Source organism: Arachis ipaensis, chromosome B10 (assembly GCF_000816755.2).
Source record: "Arachis ipaensis cultivar K30076 chromosome B10, Araip1.1, whole genome shotgun sequence".
NCBI lineage: Eukaryota > Viridiplantae > Streptophyta > Magnoliopsida > Fabales > Fabaceae > Arachis > Arachis ipaensis.
In genome coordinates, this window is record NC_029794.2 from 96,563,939 (window position 1) to 96,576,528 (window position 12,590).

The 12,590-nt window shown below is 34.0% G+C and overlaps 1 pseudogene; it reads left to right on the top strand.

Annotated features, from left to right (window-relative positions):
* LOC107620824 lies at positions 1,525 to 6,944 on the top strand (annotated as a pseudogene).

The window sequence follows — 12,590 nt, forward strand, 5'->3', positions numbered from 1 at the left end:
TTCCGTGCCAGGGATCAGCTGGGAGTCAAGGAAAGTGGCAGCGTCAAAATTCCTCTCCATGACGGTAAGAGTTCCTTCCGGGCTGGAGGAGGCCCTCTGCCTCTTGGGAGTAGGGACAAGCTTGAAATCATCATACTCCCGCTGGATGGAGGACGACTGCCCAATACCGGCCGCCTCCTCGAGAATAGGAGAAGCCTGCGTCCCAGCAGAATTCTTGTCGGACATCGTGGTGTCTTGAGCAGAGGGCACAGTTTGGCCCCCCTTCTCCTCGGCAGGGCCTTCCGACTTCCCGTCGACCTTTTCGTCCGTCTTCTCCTCGTCGCTATCCTCTAAAAAGGTCTTGACCAAACCTTCAAGCCCAGTTACCGAGGCAGACATCTCCACTGCAGCAAACAAACAAACACGTCAGTCGTGAAGTCGGGAATAACAAACAATGATAAACAACACAAAAGTATAAGACAAAACGGCTCACAAATATAACTCCTGGCGGCCTCCCGTTCACCCATAAGGAGGTGGGGGTTCACAGGATTCCTTCCAAAAGCGCAAACAACACATCGGTAATCCTCTTATTTACAGGGGACATTCCCTTGTAGGTCACCTTTATGAAGGAGTTGGACCCCGCCCCGAAACTCCAATACGTCGGGATGAGGCGTTCTCCCTCTACTGACAACCAAAAGGGACGGCGACCTTTGACAGGGCGAACTTTGAAATATTTGTCCTTGAACCCATGATAGGAGTCCTCGAACAAGCCAAATATCTTCCGACCCTGGGCAGATCGGAAAGACAGGAACCCTTTCCTCGCTTTCCCTTGTTTGGAAGGGTTAGTAAGGCTGAAGAAGAAAAGAAAGACATCCACCGACGCCGGCAGCTCGAGATATTCACAAACCATCTCGAAACAGCGGATAGAGGCCCAGCTGTTCGGATGAAGCTGCGACAGAGACACGGATATCCGATTAAGAAGCGACATCTGGAAGTCGGAAAACGGTATGCGAACGCCCACCTGGGTGAACATGGCTTTGTAAAACCATATCCAGTCGGGAACCCGGAGGAATGAAAATTAATCTCATACAGCCGCTCATTGGGGGCAGGAATGAAGACCTCGTAATTGGCCTCCTCATCTGTCCCCCCACAGAGATACTCGGCTTGACGGAATTCCGTCAACTCCTCCAGATCCATCCGGTTCGGCGAATCCTTCACATCGGAGGTCACCCAGGCGTAAGGGTCATAGCTCGTGGCGGAAGGGGAAGCCCGAAAAATGACGCGAGGCATACCTACAGTGGGGGTACCACTCCGTTAGTCTATGAGGTCGGGTGCCTAGGAAAAACCCAGAAACTATGTCCACCCTATTCAACAGTTAAGATCAGGCATAGCTAAAGTTATCTATCATGCAGGCTACCTAAAAGCCTAACCTAGAATGGTACCCCTCCCCTAACACATCTACTTGACACTAAAAAGTCATCCACCAACAAAAATCAAACAAGACAGCAAGAACACAAAGCAGGTACAAACAACAAACGTACGACAATGAAGCAGAAAAGAGAGAGGAACAAAGATTACCTGAATCGGTTGCGGAAACTGAGAAGGAAGAAGGAAAGATACACAGAGATGCTAGGACGAAGCTCTGGGATGCTCTGGGATTTTCTGGATGAAGGAGAATGAGATAGTAGAAGCAAGAGTGTAAAGGAAAAAGATCAAAGCAAAACTGTTTAAAACTGCCACCCAGGAAGCGCGAAAGACCTAGGGGCAAAATAGTCTTTGCATACGAGGTTTTCCAGCCCATTATGAGCATTAAATGCCCTACGCGAAGAACGAGGCGACAAACGGTCGCTCCAACAACGAACAGACACGCGCACAAGAGGCACGTCCACCCCATGGACGGCCGGCCTGACGACGCCACACGAGAAAGGAGATGACGCGCCACCAACTATTCTCTCGATCGTTGCTGGCATGTCGGGGGTACTATTACGGCCTGACCCAAGCAGTTCACGGTCCGGCCCGACCCGAGCAACACCCGACCCGAACGGTCGGGGGCGAGACGCTCAGACTCCAACCCAGACACGCGTCCCTGACAACTTCGCCACAGCTGTGCAAGGGAGGCCTCGAAGAAGGTGGGCCTGTCCTTGCAGGGCCCACCTCTGACACGGTATAAATGGGGAGGGATCTACCCTTCCCCCAAGGTACGTCACATACCAACCACCCCCTTTTTTCGCCTACACACTTGACTGACTAGCGTCGGAGTGTCTTTGCAGGTGACACCCTCCTCTCACATCTGAAGAGCTCGGGACCTCGCCTACTCCAACCCGGAGACGTACGACCAGACGACTTCGCCTTTGTTGGTCAGGATATTCACCCGATCCATCCGGTACCCGACCTACCGAACAACAACTAAAATAATACTCAAAAATTTATATTATTGACAAAAATAACTTTAAAAAATAACAACGAAATAAATAAGTCATTAAAAATTTAAAAATATGATAAAATAAAAATATCATTTTCTTATAAGTATTTGGCGACCATTTATTTTTTTGTTCTATTACTTATTTTATTTATAGTGTAAACAAATTAACTATAGCCATATATCTCATTTTACAGTATATATAAAATATGTAAGAAGATTAAGTTTAGGCATATATCATTTATACTATAAACAAGATAAAGAAATAATGAACTTAGTCACAATATAAACAAAATACAAATAGTTATCTCGTTTTATGTGTAAATGAGATAAAACGACAAGTTTCGCTCAATTATATAAGGAGATGCAAGTAGTAGTCTTCCTCACAAAAACTTCACTCCTTCTCCGTTCTTTTAATAAGTTTAGTAAGAATGTATAATTGTGAGTATATGTTGGTGAGTATGTATCCTAATTGTCACATAAGGAACAGTGACAAAAGGGTTGTATTTGAGTATGAGAGTCCGATTCTTTTGCACATACATCATTTGGATTTTTAATATTTGACGTTCATGGAAGAATGATTGCTCAACAAGTGATTGAGTTTTCTGCAGAAGTTGGTAATGTAGGTGGTAGTGATTTTGGACACTCTAAATTTGTCTAAAATGACCTACCTCTTACACCACTCTTTCTGCACTGTGCTAGTCCAATGAAACATATGGACGTGGATATTAATGAGTTGGATGAAGAATATGTCACAGGCAGCAAAGAAAGTAATTTTGCTAAGAATGAGAAAGACTTTGTATCTGAGACATCAGTAGGTAGATCAATTCGATACTTTTTACCTCCCCTCTCCAAACTAATTTCTGGAGTTGTCAGGTATAGCTAGTCACTATCTCACGCTGAATTTTAACACAATACAGAAGAATACTCCATTTTCTAATATGGGGGGAGATAATAATTATAAATATAACACAGACAGTAGAATCAAATTTTTTGCATTAGTTATAGATTCAAAAGTAAAAAAATTGTCATGTTAAGTATGAAAAATATAGTATTTAATAGAATATTAAATACAGAGTGGTAGAATTTGATCAAGCAAAGTATCATGGACATTACACAAACTCTTTTTATGGATTTTTTAAAAAGAGTAAAGTATCATTTTTGTCTCCAACGTTTGGGGTAAGTCCTATTTGTGTCCCTAACGTTTAAATCGTCCTATTTGTATCCTTAATGTTTATAAAAGTGATTCAATGTTATCCTACTATCAATTATACTGATAAATCAGATTATATTTTTTAATTATTCTCACTTGGATGTATTCATTCTCAATTAGGTCTGACTTGGATGTGTTCAATTTTAATATTATACCCACTATTTGTGTTATATCCCTAAAAAAATGAATTATGTAAATGTTGTAGGAATTAGTTTCAACATTTGATAAGCTATTTTTCGGAGTAGATCATTGATTCTATCCCAAACATTTGTATTCTAACTTCAAGAAGAGATTTTTAAAACTCAAACTAAAGTGCTCATGATGTGTAATTGACGGCAGGATAACATTGAATTACTTTTACAAACGTTAGGGATACAAAAAGGACGATTTAAATGTTAGGGACACAAATAGGATTTGGGGACAAAAACGATACTTTACTCTTTTAAAAAAAATAATTCAAATGTCTTAAATAAAATTAGGGTTTTTTTTTTTAATAAAACATTTAAATCATTTGTTTAAAAAATATTCTAATGTTGATTATAGTAAAATAAATTTCTAAAAATAGGTATAACAATTACAAAATTAAATTAAGACCTAAGTTAAATTATATTCCTATCACAACAACCACCCTAGGGATACCTATTAAAATAAAATTTATTAAAGGCATAATTCAAATATTTTAAATAATGTTAGGATTTTTTTTTTTAAATAAAACATTCAAACTATTTGTTTAAATAAAATCCTAAATGTTCATTAAAAGTAAAATAAATTTCTAAAAATAGGTACTAACAATTACATAACTAAATTAAACTAAGACAAGCTAAATTATGTTCCTATCACTTCAGTCATCTTAATCATACATATTAAAATAAAGAGTTCTGCTAGGAACCAATGGACTATTTGTACAATGTGTATAATGGGTTATTGAGTTACAAAATGAACATCCTCATATTATCTAAGTGAATAACCATCCGAGTACTAGGGATAATAAACATCTTCCCAAAAACTTAAACTGATTTTTAGATTCACCAAGAATCGAACTCTTAACCTTTTGAATTTAGAGCTCTAATACCATGTCATGATACCACTCATCCCAAAAGTTTCAGCTGATGGGAAAAGGTAACACTAATGGTTATATCTCTAATACTCCCTAAACCTCCATTGTACACATTGTACAAATATTCTATTGGCTCCTCATACTTTTCCTAAAATAAAATCAATCAAACAAGTTAACAATATTCTTCTTTATCAAACAAAAAATAACAAAACTAACTTCAAAATCGATGGTCCCTATAATATGCCATGTGACATTCAACCTATTAATATCATCCGAGAGGACATCTAAACATGCTATAATATCCAACAAATTCAACTATCACAAAAAAAAACATTCTTTGAGAGTGAGAAAGCACCAAAATTAAAGGAAAAAATGAAATGATAGGCGCCGGCAACAAATTTTTTATATAGACCCGTATTTTGTTTAAGGTATAAACGAATTAATTACAAGTGTATCTCATTTACATTATAAAAGAGATATGCTTTGTTACTTATTACGAACACTCGTAATACGTTAATATTTGCCTGTGTCTTATCTCATTTACAACTATGAACGAAATATGCCTACTGTTAATTTATTTACACTGTAAATTAGATATGTTATAGGACACAAAAGATAAATTATCTTTAAATTACTTATATACGTAAATAAAATAATTAAATTATAGGTAACGGGACAAAATTCGTCGGGTTAGCCCGCGTAATTCACTAAAAAAGGTGAGTCATACTGAAAATTTGAAACCGCCATAATTTAAAAAGTCCGCCTACCCTGCACCACCTAATCTGCGGGCTTTGGTGGGTTTTAGCGGGCGGAACAAGCTTCTCTGGCGGGCCCGTCTTTTTTTTGTAGTTGAAAATATTCTAAGTTATAATTTAGATTATGTTCTATGTTTGATTGATTAGAGACTTGAAGATATTTAATTATATGTTTTGGACAATGTTTGTTTTATTTTAGTTTAATTATTCTGCCGATCCCTATAGTTTTACTGAATTTTCAATTAGGTCCCTATACTTATTTTTCTTTTTAATTGGATCCCTATACCATATTAGATTTTTTAATTAAGTCCTTATTAACAGTAAATGTTAAAAAAAAAGCTTATGAAGTATAAATTTACTAATTTACCCTCATCCCTTCCCTTCTTTCTTCCACCCTCACCGCTCTCCACCATTTTCTCACCCTCCTTCTCTGTCACCACCCTTCCTCTACCAACAAGCTCCCTTTCTTTTATGGTAGAATTTTTGTCATAATCAATACAAATTCAAAACTAAAATTTTTGCCAAAATCAATTTTTAGCATAATCAGAAACAGAGTTTTATCATAACATAATCATTTTAATTACAAACAAATACACATAATCAGAATCTTTTAGCACAATCAATTTTTTTTTTACATAATCATTGGGCAAAAATAAAACCAATTTAAAAGCAAAAGCAAAAGTAGATTGAAGCAGAAACAGAAGCAAAATGAAGCAGAAAAAAAGGTAAAAATACAACAAAGCAGAACTAAGGCCGAATCTGAGATAGCAAACACTGACAACGGATGAGAAGGAAGCAGCTCGTAGGTGACCTCTTCCAATAACAATGGCAGCAGCGGTGTCACCTTCTGCCGCCTCACTCTTCCTTGATCCCGCAACGTGATCTCTCTTTTGGGGTCTCTCTCTCTCGTTCAGTCTTTCTCTCTCTTGAGGTGTGGAGGGTGGCGAAGAAGGATTCGACGATGCTCCTACTAGATCGAAGTAGCGGACTCGTGATTACAATAAAGGTGAAGAAGCCAAAGGTGATGGTGTCGCACTCACGTTAGTCAAGATTGCATAGTAGACAAATCTGACATTCCAAAATTTACTTACCTCAAAAACGTTATCAACAAGATGCTTTGTTTGTACATACTAGTATACCCTTGCTGCTACCCCGCTCCTCTATCGAAGAGTGCACCATAGGAGACTACAACGTTCCAAAAGGCACCATAATCCTCATCAACGGTTAGGCCATTCACTGGGACCCCAAGAATTGGGATGAAGCAACAAGCTTCAAGTCGGAAAGATTCGAGAGAAAAACAGAGTTAGAAAAGTTGATTGCATTTGGATTGAGAAAAAAGGTATGCCCCGGTAAAAGGTTGGCTCTTAGGGAAATAAGCTTGACTATTGCTCTTTTAGTTCAATGCTTTGATTGGAAACGCGTTGATGATGAGAAAATTGATATGACTGAGACCGATGGCTTCACTTTGACTAAGATGGTTCTTTTGGTGGCCTTGTGTTCTGGTCATCAAGGTTGAGCTCGATGGGTAGAAGGAGAGGTCATCAAGGGTTAAGTTGGAGAGGAAGGAGGGGGAAGGAGGGGTGCGGCGGAGATGGAAGGAGTGAGGGTGGCAGAGGAAGAGGCGGGAGTAGAGGAGGGAGATGGAGAGAACGAAGAAGAGGAGTGAAAGGTTAATGTTTTCTTTATAAAAATAAAAGAGAGACACAATTAAGAATTTAAAAAAAAAATAAGGGTGTCTTCAATTTGGAAATAGAATATTCCATTAAATCAATCGGATTTGTCATGATAGGGGATCTAATTGAAAAAAAATATTAGTTCTGGACCCAATTAAAAAGAAAAAATATAGGAATCTAATTGAAAATTCGATGAAATTATAGGGACCAGCAGAATAATTAAACCTTTACAGTGTTGGTTTTATTATTTTAATTTGTTTCAAAAAACTTGGTTGATGATTGTGTTTATTATATATTTAGAATTATAAAAATTTTAATGTGTATGAAGTTATAAATTATAAATTTATTGGAATGGTTATGAAATTATATATATTGTTTAATATTTAATAGTTTATTAATAAAAAAATTGGAGGGTTTAATCCGCCGTTAGATAAGGGAGGGAGGAGGAATTTGGGACTGCCTCACTAGGCGGGGCAGATTTTTGGCGGAACGAGACGAATTAATCCACTTGTTATTTTATTTAAAAAAAATAATATTTATATTTGTTAAATTTAAAATTATATAAATAAAATATAAGTAATTTATTTTTATAAATTTTAAAAAATAATTACTATTTGAATAGTACACAAAAATCCTGTGTACAATGGATTTAGATCCTTACNNTGATTTATATTATAGATAAATTTTTAAATTATTTAAAAAGAGATTCGTATATCATTAAAATTCATTCGCCAATGCATATTCAAAACCCAGTTTCCTCTTTTTTCCAATAAAAGAATAAATTATCATTTGTACCCATAAAAGATGAAAACACTGACATATGTACCCACTATCCACGTTAAATCAAAACTAAACTTGTACCCACGTAAGATACTTTCTTTGTGATAAAAGTACCCTGTCTTTAGAGGGTTGGAGTGCCACGTAAGGTACTTTTGTCACACAGAAGACATCTTGCTTGGGTACAAGTTTAGTTTCGATCTAATGTGAATACATATGTCAACATTTTCATCTTCTATGGGTATAAATGGTCATTTATTCTTCAATAAAAATTGATTACATTGATACAAAATACCATATTAAGGGGAACACTTTTTAAGGAAAAAAAAATTGATTAATATTAATTCAAATGCAAAATATAAATATAAACATTTGAATTAATATAAACAAAATATTTATCGTCTGACATTTTTTCTTAATTATGATTTGTCCCTAACATGCGTTGTTTACCAACCAAACCACCACACATTCTGGCCCCATTACATAATTCATCCACAACTATTATTATTGGTATGCTCGTTTCAAAAAAAAAAAAGAAAATATCATTGGTATGCTATAACATACATAAGTAATCATTTTAAAAATTTTATTCAGTCTTAAATAAGTGTTTTTTTTTTAAAAAAAAAAGGTAATATAAATTTATTTCTTTATTAATAACAATTTATTAAATAAAAGAGAAAGCAAAAATAGGATTTAACAGCGTATATTAAAGTCAACAATTGAAAAAAAAATACAAAATTAAAGTTTTTAATATATTTATTATGTATTGATTAAAATGTTTTAAAATTTTCACTTATAATAATCTTAAAAAAGGTTATTAAAGATTGTTTTATATACAATTCAATTAAGTACCATATTTATAATTAATATTGAACACTTTACTTAAATGAGAGACCTTAATACTTAGGACTTAAGGGCAATGAGAATGAGAATAAGAATAAGAATAAGAATGAGAATGATGCAATGTCTCTTGATAAAGTATTGGCAACAAAGCCAACAAGTAAGCACAGGTAACTACATTCATTACGACTAAATTATTATAATAATTATTACAATTAATGAATCGGATTGAAACAAGAAAGAAGAAATCAATAATTTAATGCAGACAAAGAAATGAAGAATGAACATCTAGAATACTAATATAATAAATAAAAAAATATTGTGAAAAAGAATTGGGATACATGGACAAAAATTCAAAATATCTCTTAAAAATCTGAATTTAATCCTTTTATATTTATAAGGTTGTATTTGTTTATAGATATAAAATATATTGAGAGACACACATAAATATAAAATTTGGAATGATAAAATTTTTTAGCAAAATAAATATCTAACAGAAATTTATCTATTGAAGAGTGGATATGAGAACAGTTTTGTATCCGCGGAGATGGGAGGCGGGAACCCATTTATTATACGGGGCGGAGATGGAGATAGAGGTCTCCGTCTTGTAGAAACCCATTTAATCCTCATATATATGAAATAACCTACACACATTTTTTCACTCATTGTTCTCTCTTATCACTTATCTAAAATTCAAATCCTCTCCTTTCACCAGTCATCACCACCATTTGCCACCTTCTATCTCCTTACCACCCCCGTCCGCAACCTCCTCTTGAGGTCACTGACTCTTCCTCATCGCTCAATGTGCTTGTTCCCAGTCGAAGAGTGTCGTCCTCGCCTCCTGACCCTACCAAAGATAGTGTCGTTGTCGCTGCCTCACCCAGCCAAAGAGAAGTCATCGTTGCTGTCCACTCAGCCGAAGTGAAGTTGTCGTCACTACCCTACCCAGTCGAAAAGAAGTTGTCGTCGTTGTCCACCCAGCCGAAGTGAAGTCGTCGTCGCTAACCCACATAGCCAAAGAGAAGTCGTCACCGGACCAGACCCAGCCAAGGCAGAAGCGTCGCCATCTTCGTCGCGTTAGAGCCTCTTCGCCGGTAAGTCAGCCTCTGATTTTCTAATTCTTTGGACTTTTTGTGATTTATGCTGATTTTTGGAATTTTCTATTATTTCTGAGATTTTATTTCTCTGAGTTGTGATTCTTGTGGTTTTCTAAATTTTGTTATTCTATTTATGTGATTTCTGATTTTTTTTTCTATTTTATTTCTTGATTCTTGGAATTTTTTATTTCTGCTAATTTGTTTTTGTGACTTTTGGGATTTTTTGTGATTTCTGAGATTTTATTTCATCGATTTATGTGATTTTTGTGATTTCTGTAATTCTATTTCTGTAATTTCTGTGACTTTTTTATTTCTGTGATTTTATTTATAGGATTTATGTGATTTTTTTCTTTCTACTATTCAATTTTTTTATTCTTGGGATTTGCTGCGATTTTATTTATGTGATTCTTGGGATTTTCTGTGATTGTTGGGATTTTATTTTTTGTGATTCTTGAAATTTTATGTGATTTTTGGGATATTATTGTTGATTTATTATATGATTTTAATTTTTAATTTTTTTTTGACGTAGGATTCACACAAATCGAAATCTATCATAACTACAGTTACATGATGAAAGAAGGCTTTTAGAATGTAATGAATATGTTTAGTATTTGGATATGTTTAGTTACGTTATGAATGTTTGGTTGTTTGAATGGAAACAATATTTATTGGTAATTGTTATTTAAGTCTTTTGAAGATTGAAAATTATGTTTGTAATGACAATTAAGAATTTTTTTTTATTTTTTCCAAAATTTATTTTAATTCTTTTTATCTTATTTTAAAAATCTTCATATATTCGCGGGTACCCAAGTCCTCGGGGGATACGGGGTCTTCGTTATCCATGATGGGGTGGGACGGAGACAGATAATGGGCACGGAAGGCGGGGGTATGTCTCTACCTCCATGGGAATCCGTTGCCATCTCTATACAAATTTGTGTTTGACAGATAAAATATGATTAGAGATATTGTGTCCAGAATTTAGAGACATTAAATTAATATATTTTGTATCTATTATAACAGAAAAGTACACAGAAACATTAACAAGAGATAAAATTTATTTTTTATTTTTTATTATTCTTATTAATTTTTTATAATTATATTTTTTATTATTATATTTTTTTCAAATTTTTTGAACGAAAAAAATGAGAATAAATTATACTTTTAAAATTTATTTTAGTTTATCACCAAATAAATTACAAGAATATTAATTTTTGTGTTTCTAACGTTTGTCTTTTATTCTTAATGTCTTGTCTTATCTTATTCTCAAAATCAAATACAACTTAAGAGCTTTTTTGGTTTTTCATAGTATTTTTTCAATCTAATAGATAAAGAATTAATTTGTTGTGGAACAAAATTTTATCTAAGAATTTATTATTGGCCAATAAATTATTGTATATATAAGACAAAATTTAAATCTCAACATTTATTTAAATAGACTAATAAACTAACCACTATCTGCATAAAATGGTTTAAATTTAGAGACATGGTGATTTTGATAAAATGATGAGTACACATAACACATTATCAAATTCAAAAGAAAATATAAAAATAAAAAAGTAAAAGCACATAAAATAAATTTAAAATTTATAATTCAGCAATTAATCATTAATATAAAATATATATTAAAAAATTATATTAAAATAAATTAAATAATATATATTTATATATAAATATATAATAATTATTTTAGTAATTAATTTTATTGTAAAACATAGCATTTTTGCCAAAGCATAGAACCACGTAAAATGGAGAATAATGAAAAAATTACAGTCAAAAGTCAAAACACACATTTTAATTTTTGAGTTAGGTTTGACTCGGTTCAGTTCTCAACTGGGCCAAAGAGAACTTTAACCTTCAAAATGTGATGTGCTTTGCTTTCGGTACCTCACTCGAAAGACGCCTCTCATAAACGAATATTCCTTGCTCACATATTATATATATATATTTTTTTCTCTATATACAAAACTTTCCTTTTCTTTCTCTAAGAGCCACTCATTCCCTTCATTTTCATTGCAACATTTTGCTGCTTACTAGCTTCATTAGTTTATTCATCATCCAAAGCTTCAAGGTAATGACAGAAAAACTTTTTTGGGGGAGGGGGAAGTCAATTTTCATATAATTTATGTGCTAATTCTTTTTCTTATTTTTTTCTTTTAAAGTTGATAATGGATGAACACATTGAGCAGCAGCGGCAACAGAAGATTGAAAGGAATGAGATGAAGAGGAAGAAAAAGTTGAAGAGATCATGTTGTTACTGTCCCTGCCATGCGGCTTCTTGCATGTTCAGAGGCATTGGAAGATGCATGTTTGTAACTTGCTATCCCTTTGTGCAGTGCATGGGTTTGGATGAACATAGACATCGCCACCATCACCATGGCAAGCACTTTGATTGGTGATGAAATTAAATTCAACATAATACCATCAAAATTCATCTTATTTCAATTGCTTTTCTTCACATGATTATATGATTCTTAATTTTTGCTTTTACACAGACCTAAATCAACGAATTCATAGTCCCTACATTTTTATATATATTTACACTTAGATTGAATTTTTTGGAAGAGTGATAGGGATGAAATGAATAGATAGATGGCTCTCACTATTTTTTTTTTAATCTTTGATGTAAATAGCTTTACATCATTCTTTCAAATGAAGTATAAACAATTTGGAATTTTGCAACACCTGTTTTAAGGTGTTTTTGTTGTAGCTCCTCTTTCAGCAATTCAACCATTCCTCTTTCAAGCAGATCACAAAATTTAAAAAATAAAAAAGAAGTACAA